Source organism: Centruroides sculpturatus, unplaced genomic scaffold (genome assembly GCF_000671375.1).
Source record: "Centruroides sculpturatus isolate CEXI.00-Female unplaced genomic scaffold, Cexi_2.0 scaffold249, whole genome shotgun sequence".
Classification (NCBI taxonomy): domain Eukaryota; kingdom Metazoa; phylum Arthropoda; class Arachnida; order Scorpiones; family Buthidae; genus Centruroides; species Centruroides sculpturatus.
In genome coordinates, this window is record NW_019384482.1 from 346,760 (window position 1) to 363,395 (window position 16,636).

General features: G+C 34.8%; 1 long non-coding RNA gene across 1 annotated transcript; it reads left to right on the forward strand.

Moving 5' to 3' along the window:
* The first annotated feature begins 1,955 nt into the window (after window positions 1–1,955).
* LOC111621474 lies at window positions 1,956–15,356 on the forward strand. The gene is made up of 3 exons (XR_002756086.1): window positions 1,956–2,030; window positions 3,255–3,292; window positions 15,310–15,356. It is a non-coding gene; the product is annotated as an uncharacterized LOC111621474 (long non-coding RNA).
* The last annotated feature ends 1,280 nt before the right edge of the window (window positions 15,357–16,636 follow it).

The window sequence follows — 16,636 nt, forward strand, 5'->3', positions numbered from 1 at the left end:
TGTGTATGGTTTAAATTCTAAATAATTACGGAAATACTTTATACTAATTTACAATGGGTTTTTATGTTTTTTCTGTTATCTAATTAATTTATCTAGCTATTTCAACAAAGTTAATTTATCTGCTTTTTTGTCATGTAAGTATTTACTTTTATTTTTATTTTTTAAATGGTGTTTTTATTTTTTAAGCATGTTTATTCTATAATACTTTTTCTAAATTACTAATTATATTTATTTGAATAATACTTTCTCTTTAAATAATTTTTATTTTTTATTTTTAAAATTATATCTTATAAAACCTAATAAAATATAACTACCATACATTGTTAGAGAATTACAACAGTAATAAACTATTCACATTATGAATTTTATCAAATATATTAATTACAAGTATCATCATTCATAACAAATATTATATATTTGGGATATCTTATATTTGTAAAAATCAATATTTTTTTCTGTTCTTAATTAAAACTAAAACATTATATTTTAGAAGTTTATAAACTATTAAATTTTTTAAAAATAAATAAATGAAAATTCTATTCTCATTGAATATGTGATATATATATACATACTATAATTGATGATATATATACTATACAAAATTGATTAGAAGAAGGAAAACTGATTCTAAACCATGGTAGTGGACAGCAGCACTTACCATTACTAATGAGAGCCTAAGATGAACAACATTTTGGAAACATCTGGTATGGACACAATGTCAGTAATTTAGTGCTCATGACAAGTCAACTATGGCTAAAACTGAAGAAAGAGAATCTCCACTCACAGATCCAATATTGGAACTTTACAAAAATTAAGCACAAATCAGCTTTCAAATAAACTCAACTATGAAGATAGCACTAACATTGAAGAAAATTGGAAATTCCTAAAAAAAAAGAGGTCACTGAAGCTGCTAAAAAAATGCTTTGGAATGGAAAAACAACATATACAAACCATGATATATGAGAAAATTCTTGAGATGATGGAAAGAGCAACAACAACCAGGCACAACACATAATTTGCAGAAATATGATTAATAAACAAGAAAAACAAAGGAAGAATGTATAGAAAAGATCTGCAGTAAAGTTAATGAGAATATGATAAAGACAAAAATGGAAGGATTCTAACTGAAAATGATGAAACAGCATATAGATGGAAAAAATATACAGAAGAACTTTACCGGGAGGACCCACTCAAAAAGCATATTCTTGAAGGGGAAATTACAGTGCATGGAGATGAGATTGTCCCATGAATACTGAAAGAATAATTTGAAAGAGAAGTCAAGGAATAAATGGAATCCTTGCAGAAATCATCCAAGCTCTAGGAGATAATAGAAGATATACTCCATATAAATTAGTTGATCAAATGTATATCACTGGAATCATCTCAAAAGATTTCAAATCAGAATATATAATTCCAATATGTAAGAAAAAAGGGGAACTAAAATGTGAACATTGCGGGACACTAAGTTTAATACCACACTTAAAAAAATGTTTACAAGGATAGTACTCGACAGATTACAGAACATTGTCAATGACAATATCTCTGAGGATCAACTTGGTTTTAGGAAAAACAATTACACAGGAGAGGCCATTTTAAGTCTATGCATGATCATAGAAAAAACAATAAAAGCAGATCTGTCAAATATTCATTGTTTTTATTGATATAGAAAAAGCATTTCATAACATAGATTGGACAATAATGTTGAATATTTTAAAGGAATTGACTATAGGGACAGAAGAATAATATATTAGGTATACAAAGACCAAATAGCATTAATAGGGAAAGCCTTATTAATACTACTTGGTTTTCATATAGTTGATATATTATACTTCTTGTATTAATAATAATAACTATATTTACTTCTTTTATAATTTGCTTAACAGAGATTTCTTTCTTTTCTAAATAACTTTTAACATCTGTTTTTAATTTATAACAAAATTTTATGCAAATTTAAGATTTATTCTTCATATCTATAATGCTGAAAATTACATTGATAGTAAATAATAAATCAACTTTTATGATTTATGCAGGTATTAATAATAAACTGTAACAGTTTTAAAGACTTTTAATTTTTGACTTTAAAGACACTAAATACAAAACAAAGACAATATTCAGATGAGAATTATCCTCATAAATCCAAAGAATATAAAGAACATTATGACCATTTTATTGTTGAATATACATGGTGTATCAGAATGACGTTTTAAAAATTTGGGGAATTATAGAGGATGAAATTTTGAACGTTTTGATATAAGGAACCTATAGCCGGAAATTTGAACTAAAGTGTCTACAGTGGTAGGAAGTGCTTGACTGCCCTTCACTTTTGTAGCTACCCTTCTGTCCATTGACATCATGTTATTGCTGCAGATAGAAGACTGTAAACACACAACTACGGTGGTCTAACTGAGCCTGTATACAGGACATTGTGTACTTAGTGCTTGTTGTCCTTCAGGTCACCCCTTGCATCCACTGGCGCTGTGCTGTAAACACACAGCTAGTCAACATGAGTCCCTTGTGTACGCAACACCTGTAGGAACAGTTCATGAGCTTACGGAGTGCATCTTTACAGCATTTAATACCATCAGAGGGGAGCATGGCATCTTACAGAGGGTCGGACAAAACATGGTTTGTCATTGCACATTATGTAACGAAGTTGGTGGTCGTCACATTGAACATTTACTCTAAAGTAGTATAGCCACTGATATGATGTACAGTTTGATTGTACTCTACTGTTTTGTTAATAAAACTTGTCATAAATACTGTAATTTGCTGTTTTATTCAGCATACCGACTGCATAGAATGTGCAAAGTGCTGTAGAAACTTTATATCACATTTCCGGCTATAGGTTCCTTATATCAAAACGTTCAGAATTTCATCCTCTACAATCCCCCAAATTTTTAAAACGTCATTCTGATACACCCTGTAAAAAATGGTCATGATGTTCTTTATATTTTTTGGATTTATGAGGATAATTCTCATCTGAATATTGTCTTTGTTTTGTATTTAATAAAGATATAGAAGTGAATTAAGTTTTAGCAGTTTTTATACTGTAGACTAAGTTTTCATCTCTAAAATCTGCTTTGAAATAAGTTATCAAACATTATTATTCCAGCCATTAAATGACATCCGTTACTGATTAAATGAATAAATTTTAAATTTGTGTATGGTTTAAATTCTAAATAATTACGGAAATACTTTATACTAATTTACAATGGGTTTTTATGTTTTTTCTGTTATCTAATTAATTTATCTAGCTATTTCAACAAAGTTAATTTATCTGCTTTTTTGTCATGTAAGTATTTACTTTTATTTTTATTTTTTAAATGGTGTTTTTATTTTTTAAGCATGTTTATTCTATAATACTTTTTCTAAATTACTAATTATATTTATTTGAATAATANAAATAATAATAATAATATTATTATTCTAGTAAAGAAAAGGCAAGAATTTTGAAAGGACTCAGATAGGGCTGTGGACTATCATCTATTTTATTCAACATTTATATAGAAGATGCTATGAAGGAATACAGGGAAACTAACCTTAATGGTATAAAGATAAATGGAAAATCTTCAATACAATGTGTTTTACAGATGATATAGATCTGCACTATACCAATCTTTAACATGTGGTCTATTTTATTAATGTAATTTAACGTTTTTGGTCAATTTATTGACTTTCATCAGGATTGAACAATTTTTCAATTTATGGTGAATGAAACTGATTATAGAACATTTTTAGCTTTAAAAGTTTTCTGAACGCCTATTGTGCAAGTCCAAAAATATATAAATAGAATCTACAGACCGAAAATGTACAAATATATGCATATACTAATTATACACATAAAAATAAAAGTAAAAATAAAAATTAATAAAGGATAATAGAGTAGAGGATATAGATATAGTTGCAAACTGTGAACAAGAGCTATAGGAGGCATTAGGAGACCTTAATAATGCACATAAGGTCAAATGCAACTTAATATAACAAAGACAAAAGTATTGATTTATTCAAGAGGAAATGAAAAGCATGCTATAATAACACTGGAGGGAAAAGAATTAGACAGAGTGGAGAATTTCTGTTACCTGGAAAGCCTCATAACATCACATGGAAGGTGTGAAAAAGATGTGACATAGAGAATTCCATGGGAAAAAAGAAGTGTTCTACAGAATGAAAGGAGTGCTAACATCATGGAACATCTTTGTGAACATGAAGAAAAGTCTCATCAAAAGTTATGTTTGGAGAGTGACCTATAATTTTGAAACATGGAAGTTGAGGAAAAAAGAGAGGACAAAACTACAGGCCTTAGAAATGTGGTATTGTAGGAGAATGCAGAAATTAGCTTGGACTGGAAAATTGTGCAATGAGCAAGTTTTAGTGAAGCATTCTTAACACTATAAACAAGCTGATAGAACAACTTTTAGATATTCAGAATGGATGAAAGTATTATTTGAGGGAATGATGAAGAGAAAAGCAATAAGAGAACAATCAAGAATGGAATATTAGGATATAGTGAAAAGCAAAAACACATTACAGCAACAGGCACTAAATAGAATTGAATGGTGGATTTGATGCTACTTACAACCCTTCAGTTGAAGAGAGGAAGAGAGAATGAGAAATGCTGTAATTGATATATCTTATACTGTATGTCCACAGTGTCCAAACTGCAACTTGCAAGCCACATGTATCTATTCTAGACCTTTGCTGTGGCTCCCCTATACTTATACATTACTTTTTAAATTTGGTACATAGGTAATATTTTCTTTGTAAGTTTGCTGACTGTTATGTATCATGCTATACATACAGATTTTAAGTGTACCTTGCAACATAACTTTGAACAGGCAACTGAATGCTAAGTATAAGTTCATATGAAGTAAATTTTAAACAGTTAGTGTCCCAACTACAAACCTACAAACCTTCTACCAGTAAGTAAAGGAGAAAAATTAGTGATATACTCGTATATTTATATAAAACAAAAAAATTAATTTATAATAAACCTATCTTTTTTAAAGTTCTTTTAGATAGCCTTTCTTATGTCTACTCAAACATATGCATTTTTAATCTAACATAACAGTAATATTTACTATAGAACAGTGATAACTATAGTATTTTAATTACAGTAGACCCCCTATAACACGGGTTCATATAACACAGATTCATATAACATGGCGAAAAAATTTTAATCATGTTCATATAACACGCTAAAAGAGACTTGTATAACACAGTAAAACGTTATCGCTGACTCATGTTGCAACAGGATTGGTTGAATCTGGACCAATGGCGGATATTGTACAAACTGTTGAGTTTAAATGAGCAGCAGACGTACTAAAAAACCGTTTATTATTTAACGACCATAAAAATTATATTTATATTAATGATGTCTCCAAAGTTCAGCAAATTTTTCGCAGAAAAATATTCAATAACTTATCAGGAAACATGCGCCCGCCATTTGATGAGCCACTCTGCAATGAAAACAAGCTTAAGCAATGGCGTTGTCAAATAGTGCACACTTGGTAAGTAATTCTACAATTTTTTGTTTATAGCATAGTTTATATGGATTATTCCCAAAAAATTATACGTGTTTTGGAAATGTTGAGTCAAATTAGTCTAAAATCGGTTAATTTTATGGAAGAAAACCTTTCAAACAGCCGTAGTTTTTAAACTGCACGTGCCGGGATGTGATTGGCTCATGTATTTAAGTGACTCGTACAACATGGAATTCATATAACACGGAACGTATCTACTGTGTTATAGGGGGGTCTACTGTATATATATTTAAAATACTTTTCCAACAGAGGTTATGGCTCTTATGTATGTTTGATAGACATTATATGACTCCTGTTATATATCATATATTCAATGAGAATAAACTTTTCATTTAATTGAATTGTATTATATTATAAATAAACTGTTGGTAATTTAAATCAATATTGGCTATGANAACTAATATACCATATTTACTTGCATATAGGAAAATTTCACATATAGACTGAAGTATAACTTTAAAGATCAAAATAAAGAAAATTAAATTTATTACTACAATTTTAACTGTATTTCATTTAATTACAAATAAACTATTATCAAATGCACATATTAAGGCTGACAACCATGTTTTCTTGACACTATCACCTTTAGTCTACTCAAACTTGCCCTCCAAAGCTTCATTACAACTCTCCTCTTTTTCACTCTCACTCCACAAAACATTGTCCTCTGATCTGTCAAATGAATTTGAAATGCAGCATTTCCTAAATGACTTTGCTATCAGCTCTTGAGAAATGCTCTTCCACACAACTGATACCCATGTAGCAATCTGTGGAGCTTTAGCCAGTTTGATATGACCAATTTAAATCACTTCACAATTTTCGGAGGTAAGCCAGTCAATATAGTTTCCTCATGCAATCTTTAAATGGCTTGTTGATACATATGTCCAAGGGCTGTAATTATGATGCCATTCTCCAGGAATTGTCATGAGAGTGCTCTTGTTTTCCTCTAGAAGATTTTTAATGTTGTCTGTGAGGTGTCCCTTAAATGCATCCATCAATAAAAACAAGAACTTATACTGGAATGAATAAATAATATAAATAAAATAAACCTTTAACTATCCAGCAATAAAAATGTTTAATAAAAACGTTTTTAAACGGCCATCTTCAGTTGAACCAATATTAAAAAAGAACACTAAAAAAAAAGAACGCATGAAATACAAATTAAACAGAAACTGAAATGCGCATGCGTAATTCATTGGACTTGCGTCTTCTGAAAATCTATAAATAACTTGCAAATAACATAAAAATAATAAAGCTGCCAAGAAAAGGGGGGAGAATATACGTTGATTACAAGGTGTTAATCTGCGTTATTGTAAAAGGATTTCCAGGCATAAGATAACCCTTCTGCATCTCTATGATTAATGCATCCCTTATTTATGTGTGCCTTGTGTATCTCTATCTTTTCAAGGTATTTCACTGCCTGTCTAGAATTCACGGCTCTAATGATCGAGGCTTGATCCCAATATACCTCGACCTCTTGCTGTTTGGCAAATGCTGTGAGTACTGTGGCATCTATGTTCTTACTCACAGAGTATTTATGTTCCTTGAGTCTTTGTTTTAACTGCCACATAGTAGCACCCATGTAAACAAGGTCCGAGTTGAACCGCTGATCCTTTATAGGTATAAAATAAACTCCTGGTAAATTATTTCGCTTTTCCTTTCTCTTACCGTTTCTTAACATTCTGTAGATCGTCGGATTACGCCAATATACTATTTGTAGATTATTACTGTTCGCCACCCTCCTAATCATTTTGTTTAAAAAAGGAAAATAATTAAGAACTACTCTTTGTTCTTGGGTCATTTTTTTGGGATGCTGCCGATTCTGATTCTGAAACTTCGTAATAAGCTCGTCCACCTTCCCCTCCGATAATCTTGCTGCATTGCTGTCTTCCTAATGTAATCCAACTCTTTGTAAGTATCATAGATACTCGTGCAATGCGTATATGCCCGTTTAATCCATGCCCGAATGGCTGCATATTTAATGTGCCTAGGATCGATGGAATTCCTGGGAATAATGATAGGTTGATAAACTGGTTTGCGATAAATGTCCATCCAGATTTCTCCTTCCTTGTATTTCATGCGTTCTTTTTTTTAGTGTTCTTTTTTAATATTGGTTCAACTGAAGATGGCCGTTTAAAAACGGTTGAAAACATTTTTATTAAACATTTTTATTGCTGGCATTGAATTAATTAACAATATCATTCGATAATCATAAGCAAAAAGCATAATGTTTTTGTTATTATATATTACAAGGAATTGAAAATCTGTTATTATGAAATCCTCAAAAACAAGTAAAAACAGAACTTTTAATTAACTGAAGGAGTCTTAATTCAATTTTACATAAACTTTTGAATCTATTTTTGTTTTTAACACTTTGCACAACAAATATCTCCTGTTAGTTCATCTGAATTAACTGCATTTGAAATGATGCATTTAAAGATTGATACTTCAAAAACATGTTTGTAATATTATATTAAAACTTCTTCAATTAATTGATAGTAATATTTACTTGCTTTTGAGAACTTCTTAAATATTTTATGCAGTTGAATTTAAAATGTTTTTGCATTTGAAATATGTTTTCATATTCTAAGTTTATGAATAATTTTCAAGCATTTAAAGATGAAGTGTGTGTTATTTAGTAAAGGAAAATATAATATAATTATAAATAACAAATTTCTGTATTAAATAACTTATTCTGTATTTTAATAATGTATTTGAACAGAATATAAAGACCTTCGTGTATCAAAAGTAAATTGTTTCTTAAATATATAACAATCATCATAATTACATTATTTCTTAATAGTTACATGAAATTAATTTTTTTAATTTAGAAAAAATAAATTTTTCTCAAAGTGAAAAAGTTTTCTAATTTTCATCCTTTTTTTTTAATTATATACATATATTGTAAACATTCTTACTATACATGAAAGATTATTTTATTAAATAAGTTAAAAGTAATTAATTATTTTTTTTTTGGATTTGTTTAAAAATAATAATATGAATGTTAAAATTATTGCTGAAAAACCATTTAACTGAGATATGATATATATTTAATTGATTTATAAAATTGTAAATTTTTTTCCCCCTGTATCTTTAGTTATATTTTAATTTATCATTATCACTATTCACTTCAAAGATGACTTTAACCTGTTCCAGCATTTTTCTAATTCTTCTGTTGTATTTTTGATTTATCTGTTTCTTTTCCTGTTTGTATGATAATGTGGGTTTGTTTCGTGTATTTTTTAAATCTTTCATTCTCTTGGAAAAATTTTTAAAAATATCTTAAATTTTTAAAAGAAATCAGAATAATTTTTATAAAATATTTCAAGTTTAGATTCACATCAATAATATATTATTAGAAAATGTTATATTAATACTTTCCAGACCTGTGAATACCTGTGCATACTGGGTTTTTTGACTGTTTTCAAAAAGAATCAAAAATAATTGTCATAATATATTAGTATTTGTTTCTTTGTACTAGTACTTTTGTTAACATCAAACAATTAACAGCCTAATCATTAAAAAGAAAACTATGTTTTAAAAAATCAGAATAAAATGCTTTGTTTTAAATTTTAAAAAGTCTGTTATGTATCAGATCACATCAACTGCAATAAAAAAGCTTCAAACATTTTATTTGTTACTTATTTTGTGGCTAACAAACTTTTAGGCACTGTTCAAAGCATAATTTACTCTTTTGGGAACATTCAAAGCACTTTTCAAGTTACAATTGATTGTCACAAAGTTCACAATATTATGGTATTTACATTGACAAAGCTTAAATCACATTAATTTTCTTTGATTTTAGAATCAGAACTATATAGTTTTGATCTGGGATTATTTAATAAATGCAAAGTTTTATTAACCAATAACTTTTTTCATTCAGCCATTTTACAAAAGATCAAAATATTAAACAATGCATTCCATTTAGCAATGAAAATTATAATTTTTTATTAAATGAGTCCTATTTCAGCTATAAATGAGTCTAAGCCATCCAACTCCATAAAATCTAAATATGTAAAATTGCTTGTCCTGACTGACTGATTCATCATTGCCCAGAACAAACCGCTTAACCTAGAGAGGTGAAATTTGGTAGACAGTTAGGGTACGTCATGGAAACGCACACTAAGAAGGGATTTTTCAAAATTCCCTTGCAGGGGGAGAGGGAGAGGATTAAGGCTTAATCGGAAAAACGGCTTCTACTGTACTATTTTAGATGCTATTTTTTGTTTTCAACTACGTTTAGTCTTCATTGAGTACTTAGGTGTATTAAATTGATAACATTTCAGACATTTCGATTTTAAAAATGTTCGATCCGTTTTAAATTCGAATTTGTTATTGCATATTGGTTCGATTATAGAACGATTGTAAACGTTCTAGAAAATTGATCAAATTGAAGATAGTTCGTTTGATTCTCGGCAATTCTCTTCAGCGGTAGGTGTTAAATGACAATTACTATGGTTATTGAAATATTGAATGTAAATGGGATTTGCTTGCAAAACCTCCACGGACGAAGTTGCAGGTAACAGCTAGTAACATATAAAACTGTGAATGAGTGAGACTTGTTCTTCATTTTTCAGAGGAAAATTGGCTTGTTGAACAAGACTTTTCCATTGATCAGAGTGTTAAACTGTGCAATTTTTATTTTGAATATGCGGCGGACGGCAACACTGCGCCGACCACCGTCCCCAACCTGTGTGACGTCAGAGGTCGAGGTTCACTCTTTTTGGGTTGACGTGCTCAGGTTCGGACGCTCATCCCCACTCTCCGACCTTTGTCTACAGGATCGGCGTTGTTCTAACCATCTGTACATAGATTTGTAATTATCGGTAAATAAACTAGTGAATACGACATTCGGATCCTTCTTTCAACCCTAGAATGTATAACTCGACGCCATGACGATTCCGTTCGCGGATGCGATCGGATTGAGCGATCTGACTAACTTCAACTATTTAGAGGAACCATTAATGGTCCCCTCACTGGTGAGCCGGACGTGATCGACAACGTGGGAGCTCAACACCGAACCTTCCCAAGCCCAGACGCCATTTACGGAAATACAGGTAGGCCTCTTTTTCTCTTCCACGCCGGTCAAGCAGCCGAACAAAGATGGCAGAGCCCGAACCCACGGCAGAAGTGAACAGAGTGGCTCTCAAACTACCTCCATTTTGGGACAAGACCCCAGAGTTGTGGTTCGCCAATATAGAGGCCCAGTTCGCCATATCGGGCATCACAAAGGACAGTACCAAGTACTACTCTGTCGTGTCTGCTCTCAACTCCGATGTCTTGAACTACGTAAGCGACATCGTCCTCAACCCACCGGCCGAAAACCGTTATAATACGCTTAAGGCCAGACTGCTCGCCGATTTCTCAGACTCGGAACAAAGGCGAATCAAAGCGCTACTCTCGGATATCGCGTTGGGAGACGAAAAGCCATCACATTTATTAAGAAAAATGAGGCAGTTAGCCAACAATAAATTAGGGGAAGACTTTCTAAAAACCTTATGGCTACAACGACTGCCGCAACAGACCCAAGCGATCCTGGCAGCCTCCGACGACGGGTTAGAAAACTTGGCCATCATGGCCGACAAAATAGGCGAGGTAACGCATGCGAACGTCGACGAAGTCCAAAAAGGCCCCGATAATACACAAGTCCAGTTAAGCGAGCTCCAGGCACAAATAGAATCCCTTAGTCAGAGAATTGAACGATTAGCTCGGCCCCGAGACAAGTCCAGGCAAGGCAGTGGACATTGGCGGCGGCGCTCAAAGACGCCCAAGGGAGAGGCTAGCCACCTTTGCTGGTATCACCAAAAATACGGGAGCGAGGCAAAACGCTGCCGCTCTCCATGCTCTTTCCGCCAGTCGGGAAACCCATAAGGAAATCGCACGAAACGGCCCGGTGCGATTTCCGACCCAATAACAAGAGCCGTTTATTCATTTTCGACCCCGTTTCCAACCGTGACTACTTGGTGGATAGCGGAAGCGATGTGTGCGTTTTACCCTTCGTGGGAAACGGCACGCGGGACAACTCCCACGCCGTGAAGCTCTATGCGGCAAATGGTACACCGATACGAACGTACGGTACCAAGCTAGTTACGCTCGGGCTCAACCTCCGCCGCCGTTTCCAGTGGCCGTTCGTTCTAGCGGACGTCAGTAAGCCAATCATAGGCGCCGATTTTCTGCGGAAATACGGATTGTTAATCGACCTAAAGGGCGCACGTCTCCGAGACTCAATTACCAACTTAGTCACCACGGGTAAAAAGATCGAAACGGAAGTTATGCAAGTAACGCTGATAGCCAGCTCGTCGACATATCGGAGTATCCTGGAGAAGTACCCCGACATTTTCCATCCTTACCCCGCAGGGACGGCCAGGGCACCCAAACACCACACCGTGCACCGCATTATAACAAAGGGACAGCCGGTATTCGCAAAACCACGCCGACTGCACCCAGCCAAACTCGCAGCGGCTCGGAAGGAGTTCCAATACATGATGGAGCAGGGAATTTGCAGGCCCAGCACCTCCAACTGGGCTAGCCCCTTGCACATGGTGCCCAAGTCGAATGGAGAATTCAGACCAACGGGCGATTATCGAGCATTGAATCGACTTACGATTCCCGACTGCTACCCGTTACCACATTTACAAGATTTCTCCTTTTCCCTATTCGGCAAAATTATATTCTCTAAAGTCGACTTAGTCCGCGCGTACAATCATGTACCTGTGCATCTTGACGACATCCCAAAGACCGCGATCACAACCCCTTTTGGTCTTTTTGAATTCATGTTCATGCCTTTTGGTTTGTCCAATGCCGGACAGACTTTCCAACGATTCATAAATGAGGTACTCCAAGGGCTCGATTTTACCTTCGCATACCTCGACGACATTTTAATCGCTAGCGAATCAAGGGAGCAGCATGAGATTCACCTAGAGGCGGTTTTCCACCGCCTGTCCGAGTACGGCGTCAAGGTAAATCTAAGCAAATGTATACTAGGAGCACCAGAACTACCGTTTTTGGGATATTTAGTCAGCAAGGAGGGCATTAAGCCACTACCCGAACGCGTAAACCCTATACTGGCGTGTAAAATTCCAACAACGATCCGTGAGCTCAGACGTTTCCTGGGACTACTTAACTATTACCGTAGAAATGTCCCAAACGCAGCTCATGCGCAAGCCCCACTGAATGAGTTACTAAAAGGACCAAACCTTAAATCCAACAGAAAAATTCAGTGGACCGAGGAGACAACCAACGCTTTCCACCACTGTAAGAAGGAATTAGCCAACACGACGCTATTAACACATCCAAATCCAAATGCGCAATTGGCACCTTTTACCGACGCAAGCGACATAGCTATCGGCGGCTCACTAAATCAAGTCGACCCCTCAAATGGCACACCGAAGATGCAGCCACTAGGCTTTTTCTCTGCCAAATTAACGGAGCCGCAACGAAAATGGTCGGTTTTCGATAGAGAGCTTTATGCCATATACGCATCAATAAGGCATTTCAAGCACATGCTCGAAGGCAGGGAGTTTACGGTCTTCACAGACCATCGCCCACTGACGTACGCTTTTAGTCAGAAGCCTGAGAAGTGCATCCCTAGGCAATTAAGGCACCTAGACCTTATAGGGCAATTCAGCACGGACATCCGCTACATCAAAGGCAGCGACAATACACCCGCGGACGTATTGTCGCGGATCGAAACTATTGAAGTGCCAAACGCAGTAGACTACACGAGCATCATGCAAGCTCAGAGCAGCGACCCCAAATTAAAGCAACTACTTTCTTCAAATACTGCCTTACAACTGAAGAAAATGCCTTTAACGGATGCAGGCCCCGATCTATTCTGTGACATATCCACGAACAAAATTTGCCCATATATCCCGATTAAATTTCGCAGGCAAGTCTTCGACGCCACACACAATCTGGCTCATCCCGGTATAAGAGCTACCACCAAATTAATAACTAGTTGTTTTGTTTGGCCTTCAATCAGAAAGGACTCTCGTATGTGGGCCAAAACCTGCATACCATGCCAACGAGCAAAAATTCATAGGCACACGTGGAGCCCTGTTCAAAATCTTCAGGTCCCTGACGCCCGTTTCGAACACGTGCACATGGATATTGTAGGTCCCCTTCCGCCTTCGCAAGGTAACATATATTGCCTCACACTTATTGACAGGTTCACCCGTTGGTTGGAAGCCTTCTCGATTGCCGACTGTACGGCAGAGACTGTAGCAAAGGTTTTTTACGGTCAATGGGTCGCGCGTTACGGTGTACCTAAGACGGTCACTACTGATCAGGGTAGACAATTCGAATCGCACCTGTTCCGAGTTTTGACCAAATTATTGGGCAACAAGCACATACACACGACAGCCTTTTACCCAGCAGCCAACGGCCTGGTGGAGAATAGCCACCGCAGACTTAAATCGGCTCTCAAGGCTTGCTTGACCGACCGCTGGACAGAGGTCTTACCGTCAGTGCTGCTAGGGATGCGAACCGCCTTTAAAGAAGACATCAAGGCAACAACCGCCGAACTCGTCTATGGGACAACCTTACGATTACCCGGCGAGTTCCTCGCCCCTACACCGACAGACTCAAACGCAGCAGTTTTCGTCCAGCAGCTCAAAGAGCAAATGCATCAGCTGACACCAATTCCAACGAGATGTCACGGGACAAAGAAAATATTCGTCCCCCAGGACCTACGGAGCTGCACCCACGTCTTCGTGCGGCACGACGCTGTACGGCCACCTCTGCAGCCACCGTACGACGGACCATTTCCCGTACTGCAGCGTGCAGACAAATTTTTCAAAGTCCGCATATGGCAAAAAGAGACAGTTATCTCCATAGACAGACTTAAACCAGCTTATTGTCTGGCGGAACACTTTTCACCAAGCGAACAACCACCAACAGACGACAAACAAGAGACAGACACGAGACAAGTTCCCCGTTCAACAGAAATAAAAGATCCGAAACCATCGAGCACCACGCACTCGAAACAAGCAGAAGAAACCAAAACCACGACGCGCTCCGGAAGACGCGTCCGTTTCCCGGCACATTTTCTCTAGCCTCACGATCGTTTACACTAGGAAGGGGGTACTGCGGCGGTCGGCAACACTGCGCCGACCACCGTCCCCAACCCGTGTGACGTCAGAGGTCGAGGTTCACTCTTTTTGGGTCGACGTGCTCAGGTTCGGACGCTCATCCCCACTCTCCGACCTTTGTCTACAGGATCGGCGTTGTTCTAACCATCTGTACATAGATTTGTAATTATCGGTAAATAAACTAGTGAATACGACATTCGGATCCTTCTTTCAACCCTAGAATGTATAACTCGACACCACGACGATTCCATCGCGGATGCGATCGGATTGAGCAATCTGACTAACTTCAACTATTTAGAGGAATGGTCCCCTCAAATATTTAACCTTGTCATTTTTGAAAGTTTAAGTAATACTTAATAAAAAGTCTAAACATATAACATTAAATATTCAGTTTTCATTTTATATAATATATTTAATATATATAAACATATCTAAGTTAAATCAATCTAAATTCATAAATAAAAGGAAACATTTTATAATCAAAAGTTATTTTAGTCTTTTTCACTATTTCCTAAAGAAAATGTAGAGATTTTAATAATAATTATCATTGTGAATTATTATGATCATGATTATTAAAAAATTAGTAGGTTTATTTACAATATTTTAAAATAACCTGTTCCATTTTCTTCCCAAAAGTTAAAAATTATCAAATAACCTTTATATACATTTTAAAATTATTTTAGGGAAGACCAGGAAAAGCTGCTGATCGAGGATTACCAGGAGAACCAGGTCCTAAAGGTGAACGAGGTTTTCGTGGAGAGAAAGGCGAGAAGGGTGAGAAAGGAGATATTGGATTACCTGGAATGCAGGTAAATTTATATATTAAAAGAGATTTATAAGTTACATATTTGAAAAATAATTTTATCATAAGAAAAAGTATGATTTAATATCTTAATTTAACTTATGAATTTATTTATTTATAATTATTTATGTAGACTAATGAAATAAATCAATTTATTATTTTTTAAATGTAAATTTAATATGGATTAATATTAATAATAATTTATATTAATTACATATTATATTTAATTTATTCATATATNTTAAAAGACGTGGCTAAATGAAACAAAAAATCTTTTCTGTTTAAAAATTTTTTATTTTATTACATTTCATTAATACTTAATTGTCTATCATTATTGTAGATTTCACCAGAAATTTATCTTTCTTGTTGTTTTACAATGAATAAAATGAATTCAATTCTTATAAATAAATACAATAAATATGATTATATGTAAAATTCTGAACTTAATCATGTTTAAATCTTTTCATTGGTTTTAAATGGAAATTTATATACAATAGGTTCTTTTCTCCTATGTTTTGTGCTAGTGCATTTTTCCTATAGACAGACTTATCAAACTGGACATCAGCTTCATAATAAATACATAGAAGAAAATTGTGTCTCAAGGTCATTCTGTCCTGTGGCTGTCCAGTTTGATAAGTCCATCTATAGGAAAAGAGTGCTAGCACAAAACATAGGAAATAAGTCTATGGACAAAAAGCAATCTGAATAATACAATAGATTCTATTGGATTGTGGCTTACTAGTTTAATGACAAGCAGTTTCCTGATGACAAGAATTTCCTGATTTAGTGTTCTAGGTGCCTTGGCCCAGTAGGTTTTTACATTCCTCTGTCCCAGGTTCCACCTACATTGAAATTTACAAGACAAATTATTAAAATTAAACAGCACAAAAGTTATGAACAAAGCAAAATGCCACTTAAGCATTCACCAAATTTTGAACCAAAGGAGATGGTCAACATTAATTACAGTTGACACCCCTATAACACTGTTGATAATTCCGTTTTATATGAATTCCATGTTGTACAACTCACTTAGATTTTACAAATACGTGTGCCGGGCTGTGAATGGCTCTTGTATTTGTAAAATCTAAGTGAGTTGTACAACATGGAATTCATATAAAACGGAATTATCAACAGTGTTATAGGGGGATCAACTGTAACTGCAAAATGTAAGTGCAAAAAAAAAATAATGGATGATCCAAATTTTCAAA